Consider the following 8,118-nt stretch of genomic DNA (forward strand, 5'->3'; position numbering starts at 1 on the left):
TGCTAACCACTTTGTCTTATTGTTGCTTCAGCTGCTCTGCCTACTACAGGTGCTATTTGGGGGAACCCACCTAGAGCATGTCCCTGCTGCTAGTTGACATTTCCTAGATTTCTTTTGGCTGTATGGCTTTTGAAGTAGCCAGAGGTCCTGGGGTCTCCTGATTTTGGTGGAGATAAACAGCAATGAGAACTCCCTTCAACCATCAATATGTTAAAACAGAGATGATGAGAGGATTAATAGGCTCCTCCTAGGACTCCCAAAGCATCTGCTATATATTAGTTCTATTAATTTGTATTTACCCCTTCCCCAAGTCTTCCCTAACTTATTAATTTTGTTAGTCCTTCAATAGTTGGCAGCATTGGGCTGTCAGTATAAAATAGGGAAGTTTGACCCTGGCTAGAGTTTCTCAGTGGTTAGAGCATTGTCTGGGAAATGAAAGGTTTTGGGTTTGATTCCCAGTTAAGGGCTTATACCTGGGTTGCAGGGGTTTTTTTTCTTTATTGATTAAGGTATTACATATATGTCCTTATCCCCCCATTATGGGTTGCAGGTTTAATCCCCTGGCACCGGCTGGGACATGTGTGGGAGGCAACCAATCAATGCGTCTCTCTTACATTGATGTTTCTCTGTCTCTTTTTTCCTTATTCCACCCCTTACACTTTCTATAGAGAGTGGTGGAAAAAAAATATGCTCAGGTGAGGATTAACAAAATAAATAAATAAATAAATAAATAAATAGGAAGTATGCTCCATGTGAACTCCAAAGATACCTTCCTATCCATGAACAGTGGATCTCAGGCTAAATTATGAAAGGAAATTCTGTTTCCAAAATCTGTCTAAGAAGTACTATAGCCTAATTGGGCACTGGCCAATTAGAACAGATGTAAACAATAGGTAGGGCTGTATAGGATTATGCTAGCTAAATGTCAGCCATGTTGGGAGTAATTATTATTTTACTGATAGGGATGTGTGATGAAGAAATATTAGAGACATGCTTTAGCAATCATCTAGTTAACCCTTTGCTTTTCATTATTAGGCAAAAACTTGAATATTCATTTTTATCAAGGCTCTTCTAGGAGCTGTTTTAGAGACATTTTTCATGAGTATGAGCAGAACACTTAACAAAAGAAGATGGAGCTTTTGGTTGCTTCTCTAAAGGCCTTTCTCTCTTATCAATTCCTTATTCTGTTGAGAAGCTGTAATCTGACGACTGATTCCATTCAAAGTCCTTGGTCCCTGGTTCTTTTCCATAAAGTTCTTAGCTGGTTTTTCTGGCTTATAACCAGTGACATGTTGATACAAGTGTCAGTGAGGAAGGTTTACGTGTCTTTCAGTCAGTTCTCCTGCTGCCAAACTTTAAAGTACATGTAACAGTGCTTTGTCACTTTTCGTCATATTTCCCCATATCATTCAGAGCAAGGCCCCCATATATCCCTGAGAAGAAAAGAAAAAGATACTCAATGCTTTCTGTCCTTCTCTCCTCCCTTTATCTGTCTCTTCAATGTGTCAATATATTTTCTATGGCCAGTAACAGGGAATAGCAGAGCAATGCACTTCACAGCCAAAATCTCTGATTCCCCGAGTTTTATTGCCTCTCTCTACCCCTCAAAGACTTCTTTCTGACTTTTCGCTCTCACTGATCAAAGCAAACTGAGGAAAAATTTAAATGAAGGGAAAGGAAACTAGGTCTAAAGAAGGCAGACACAAGAGCAGTGCAGGGGAAAATATCAGGTGGCCAGAAAAGTGGGACTTTCCCTTCTTATTCTGGAAAAGTGCCTGTGATTAGTATTAAAAACTTAAGAGATATCTGTGACAGTAATTTGAGATTCCTAGTTTTGTTTTTCCCCTGTCTCTGGGCCCAATGCTTTATCACTGTGAAACCTTGTCAGAGGTCTGCTCCTTTGTATGATTCATCATCTACTCTGTCAGCTGTAAGGTCTTGAAGAGCCACACAGTTAATGTCATTCTTTAGTGACTTAGTGTCACTAAAATTGAGCCCCAAAACCAAAAATAGACTACCTCATTAATACATATATACAATTGTTTTCCTAGTCCATTTAAAAAGAGTTAACAGCAAATGCAGTTCAGGAAAGACTAACCATAACTACTTTAATAAGAATATAAGTAGGGCCATAACCGGTTTGGCTCAGTGGATAGAGCGTCGGCCTGCAGATTGAAGGGTCCCAGGTTTGATTCCGGTCAGGGGCATGTGCCTTGGTTGCAGGCACATCCCCGGTAGGAGGTGTGCAGGAGGCGGCTGATCGATGTTTCTCTCTCATCGATGTTTCTAACTCTCTGTCTCTCTCCCTTCCTCTCTGTGAAGAATCAATAAAATATTTATATTTTTAAAAAGAATATAAGTAGGACACATGATATTATAATTTAAAACTTTAATATAATGAACTATCCAGCTTGAGACTTCCTTTGGTATTTATACTAATAAAAGGGTAATATGCTAATTAGGGCAGACATCTTCTGGACGACCTTCCGGACATCCTTCTGGACAAAGCCGCAGGGGCTGCGAGGGCCCAGGCTCAGGCCAGCAGTGGCAGCAGCAGTGGGGTAATGAGGCTGGCATCTTCCCCTGATCCACCAGGTCGCCTCCCACAGAGGGAGGCCAGACTGCAGCTTAGGCTGGGGGCCGAGGCAGAGGCAGTTAGGGGTAATCAGGCCAGCAGGGGAGCAAGTTAGGGATGATCAGGCCAGCAGGGGAGCAAGTTAGGGGCTATCAGGCTGGTAGGCAGAGACAGTTAGTGTAAACCAGCAGTCAGACATCCCCCGAGGAGTTCCAGATTGGAGAGGGTGCAGGCCGGGCTGAGAGACCACCCACCCTCCCCCCCACCGTGCATGAATATCGTGCACCGGACCTCTAGTTTACCAATGTTGATCATTGCTATGGAATGAGAATGAATAAAAATAGTCAAAGAAAAAGGCATGTTATTATAGGAAAGGGCCAATAGATTGTCAAAACTCCAACTTCAGCAAATCAGTGACCTAGCATTATCTAATGACTATTTACAAATATCGATAGTTGTAAAGGAGATCTTTGTGTGTGTTTATTTTAATTGAAAAGCATGATTTAAAAGGGCTGACATTTTTTTTCTATTTAACCTTTCCCATATGTTCAGTTAATTTAATGCAATAGCTAACACTACTTTGTATCATAACCTTTTGAACTGCATATGCTGTTCAGTAATTCAACATCCAATTTGTAGATATTCTAATACATTGATTACCTATACCTTCTATCTAGATAGTAATAGGTTTTTAATGAATATTCAGATCATTTCCAATATTCCGCCTCTCTTTAATTCCATATCTAGATAAGGAAATGAGGTAGTGGCAGAGTCAAAATTAAAGCTCAGATTTCCCAATTCCCAGACAAGCAGTTTTCCCAATGTGCAATCTTCCTTATCATAGAGGCTCCAAGAAATAATATAAACATTCAATCTTCCCTGCAAGGGACCTATTTGACACTTGTTGACAGCTACCACAGAGCTTCATATTTTATCAGAGATTAATTATCATGCCCTCAGTGAGGTCTTTTAAAATGGAACTTAAATAAAGAAATTAAATTTAATAATAATAGATTTATGGGTGTTAGTTAAGCAATATCAATGACATAAGAAAATGGAGAACAATTTTTTGATTGTAGAAAATATTTATTTTAACAATATGCACAATAAAATTTCTATTTGTAAAAAATATATTGCCCTAACCAGTTTGGCTCAGTGGTTAGAGCGTCGGCCTGCGGACTGAAGGGTCCCAGGTTTGATTCCGGTCAAGGGCATGTACCTTGGTTGCGGGCACATCCCCAGTAGGGAGTGTGCAGGAGGCAGCTGATCGATGTTTCTCTCTCATCGATGTTTCTAACTCTCTATCCCTCTCCCTTCCTCTCTGTAAAAAAATCAATAATATATATATATATATATTATACTTTCACCAAATGGTAACAGCTGTAATATCTGAGTAGTAGTATTTCAGGTGAATTTTATTTTCCTTTTGTGCTTATGTACTTTCCAAATGCCTTACAATGACAACAAATTGTTCTAATGACTAGAAAAAAGAACATTTTAATTGCTTTGTGACTTGAGACAAATATATATCATATACAAGACTGGGAGCCACTGTTCTATGTGCTCATCAGTAAGTAATTTTCCCATAGAGTGATTATTCTAATTTTTATGTCATACAAATGAGGTATATTCATGTAGTAATACTTCAACTTTAAAGTTATATAATTTATTTTTACTGTTCTAGCACATATTTGGTGTGGCATCAGACCATCTCTCCTGTCACTTGTGTTTAGATCATACAGTTCAAAGAAGTTAGTTCAACTACATTGACCTAATAAGTATATACATATTGACTGTTTTTAGGAACTGCCTGGTTAGATGAATGTCCTTATAAGAAACTACTCAATCATTTTATTTTTCATACATCTATTAAGCTGGCATGATGGTTCAAATGGAAACCATTTTGCTATGCTTCAGTGTTATCTTGTTTTAATGAGTCTCTAGAGGTCTCTGGATGGATTTTACTGCCAAATAAGATTTAGCCCAACACTGCAAGTGAAGCATTGAACTCAGGGCATTTTGTCTGCCAATAGATTTCTACTTGGAGTAGTATCCTATATATTTGGAAGATTCTCAAATGACAAATTCCTAATACTTTACCACAAGACCATTCAGATGAATTCAATGTGGTGGTCTTGATTCTAAAAAGTTGCATCTAATTATCGTCACATAACTGTGGTGCTATATGAATATTCCATAGCTATCTATAATAAGTGAATTGAGTCAATGGATTCTATCTCTAGTTAGCAGCTAGTTAGTGTATTTGTGTACTGTATACCTATTAAGCAGTATTTCTGTATTATTTGTTTGAAGAATAATGGGGGATTGATACTATAATATTTGCCTTCAAGTTGGTTTCAGAAGGGTTGAAATAGACAAAAAAGGCCCTCCCCCAAATGTCTTATATGTGTACAGAGAAAGTAGGAGAGAGTGCATTATACATGAGAGTGACTGGGACAAAAGGGAGCCATTCTTCATAATGTCACTACATAAAAGAATGAGGGAAATCAGTTAAGTTTTTGCAGTGGTCCATCTCTGAAGTGATAAGGACCTGGATTTGGGTATTGAAAGTATAAAATGGAGACATAAAATTTCCAGAGCATTATAATGAAGAATAAACAACTGGTGTAGTGATTAGTTGATCATGGGGAGAAGGAGTTGAAGGTATCAGAGATGTTTAATTTTCAATCCTGGGTGACCTAAAGGAGAAAGGGCCTCTTTGTCAGAAACAGGGAAATCAAGAGGCAGATCTGTTCTGGGGGTAAGGTGATGTAATAGATTATGTTGAATTTTATCAGACTGACAGATCAAGGGTGTTCTGTGAAAATTATGTAATTGGATTTTTTTATGGCACTTTATAAAGCCTTCCCTATGGATATATTTGGACCAGACAGTTGTGATTATACATATTGGGTTCTTTTATCTTTATTCTAATTAGTAGATCAATATTAACCCATCTCTAATGGGTCCCTATCTTATGCCTTGTCACATTAATCATTTATATTAATGAATTGAGCTAGAACATAGTGGACATGCTTAGCCAAACCTTAGTAGAGACAAAGGTAGTAAAGATAACTATTTATATTGGAAAACAGATTTTGCCTATTTTTTAGCCTCTCAATATCAAGTTTTGGATTTTTATTTTAACAAGATGAAATTTAATAGTGACATATTTCAATGTCCTGCTTTTTTGTATAAAACAAGCTCTATAAGTACAGTAGTATAATTTTGGGGTAATGTGCCTTTAAAAAGTGAGGGACATGTAAATAAATCTTGCTGTCTTACTAGATTCCATGAGCATTATGAAGCTGTATTATTAGATGTTCTGCATCTAAAAATGATGATAGACCTGCTTCATTTTGCACAGGCCAACAGATACCTGGTAATTTTACCCTGTTCTTGGTTTGGCATTTTGAGGGACCTGCACTGAGATATGCCCAGAGGAGAATGACCAGGATGGTGAACAGATTCTAAACATAACATCCTCTGACATTTAAAGCAACTGGAGATGTTTAATCTCAAGAAAGATCAGAGAGGAAATATGAAAAATATTGCAAAATGTCTCACTCAGTGTTCATTCCAATCCTCTTCTACCATACTTTCCTTTACAAAAAGTCTTGAAACCATGAAACTGCATTTCCCAGATTCCCTTGTATTTAAGCTTGTGCCAATGATCTAGGCTTCACTAGGCAGATGTACTTACCTGTTATATTTGAGAGGGAGATGGGCTCTGAATAAAGAGCGAATCTTCCAGGGAAACTATGGTGGAAGCTCTACAATTTGTTGTCTAAAGTCATAGGTGCTGAGTGGTAGACAGTGGTGTTAGTGGAATTTCTGCTAGAGAAGCCCCATGGTGTGGTTGGGCTTTTCACTTGGTTGTATTGTTAATGGCTGTGCAATATTTAAGGTTGGGTCCCTCACCCTCCAAGACATTCTGTAAGTTATCTTGCAATCTATAAACAACCCCTTGCCACTTACACTAGCTAGAATGGATTCTATTATCTATAACTAAGAACTCTGACTGATATAGGTATAGGTCTCAGACCAAGGAATAAGTGCTGCAAGGATAATGATTTCAGGTGAGCAAACTCTTGGTGGGGACAGAAGCATAGGAAGTACTACAATGAGACAATTTTAAGTCTCCTTCCAATTACCTGAGATTGTGTTGGTATACATAGAAAATATTCCATTACCTGATCAAGATTATTCTCACTTTGATATGAATGGGATAGACTTAATCATCTACTGAGGTGTATAAAAATAACTATTTAGCCAAGGCAGTGCTGCTCAGTGGTTGAGCATTAACCTATGAACCAGGAGGTAATGGTTTGATTCCTGGTCAGGAGGGGTGTGCAGGAGGCAGCCAATCGATGATTCTCTCTCATCATTGGTGTTTCTATCTCTCACTCCCTTTCCATTCCTCTCTCTGAAATCAATAAAAACATTTTAAAACAGAATTATTCATATTATTCACATTTTGAAATTAGAAAGCAGAAGTCTTTGAGGAAAGAGGACTTTCACTGCTTTGTATGTACTCTGGATAGTCCCCCTGATGACCTCTCCCCTATTCTTCATGATTTTAGATAGATATTTCATAATGTATTTAATTGTTCATTACTTGTACAAAATGAAAAGTAAGCAAAAGAATCTACCTTGGACATAAAATATTACAATATATTTAGACTCATCTGACTCATCCTAATCTCATTTCTTCCACAGAGGCTTTATATTTTCTAGTCCCTCTAACTGGAATGCTATTCATTTACACATAGGCATAGATAACCCTTTCTCGTCACTCAGGTGTTAGCTCAAATGCCACTCTGTAGAAAGAAAGGCCTGCCCACTCTAACTTAAATTACAATGCCAATAATCTTCTCTCCCATTACCCCAGTATGTGAAATACTATTAGGACCTAAAACCACCTTACTTACTTGTTTTCATGTTTGGTGTCTGTCTCCCCCACTAGAAACCAAATTCCATGAGGACAGGGAGTTTACTTATTTTACTGCTGTATCTCCAGAAAATAAAATAATGATTGACCTAGTAGTAGAACTTCATAAATATTTGTTGAAGGAAAGGAAGACAGAATGGATATATTATTTCAATGGGATGTGATGTTGCCCTTCTCTGAATTCCCCTTGATTGTGTTTATACTTCTTGTATAAGAGTATTAATATTCTGCCTTCCATGTGACACTAAAGATTATGCCTTACTTATTTTTTATCTCTCCTACAATCCCTATCATATAATAAGTGCTCAATATATACATTTGTCAAATTTGACATGATCAATCATTTCCAATAAGTTCTTTTTCATATCTGTATACAAATAGAAGATCAAATAACATTTTAAATATGAGGATAGGTATGTGACTATTTTTAGTTTAAACAGAACTGCAAATAAAAGTCTCCAATATAATGGAGGATACAAATCATATAAGAAGGAAACAAATAGAAACATATTTTCAGTAGTCTTTATCAAAGGTCTGTGAGGTGGTTAATTTTATGTGTCAAGTTGGAGGATGTTTATGGATGAGATTAACA

This window comes from Myotis lucifugus, unplaced genomic scaffold (assembly GCF_000147115.1).
Source record: "Myotis lucifugus unplaced genomic scaffold, Myoluc2.0 scaffold_2, whole genome shotgun sequence".
Classification (NCBI taxonomy): Eukaryota; Metazoa; Chordata; class Mammalia; order Chiroptera; family Vespertilionidae; genus Myotis; species Myotis lucifugus.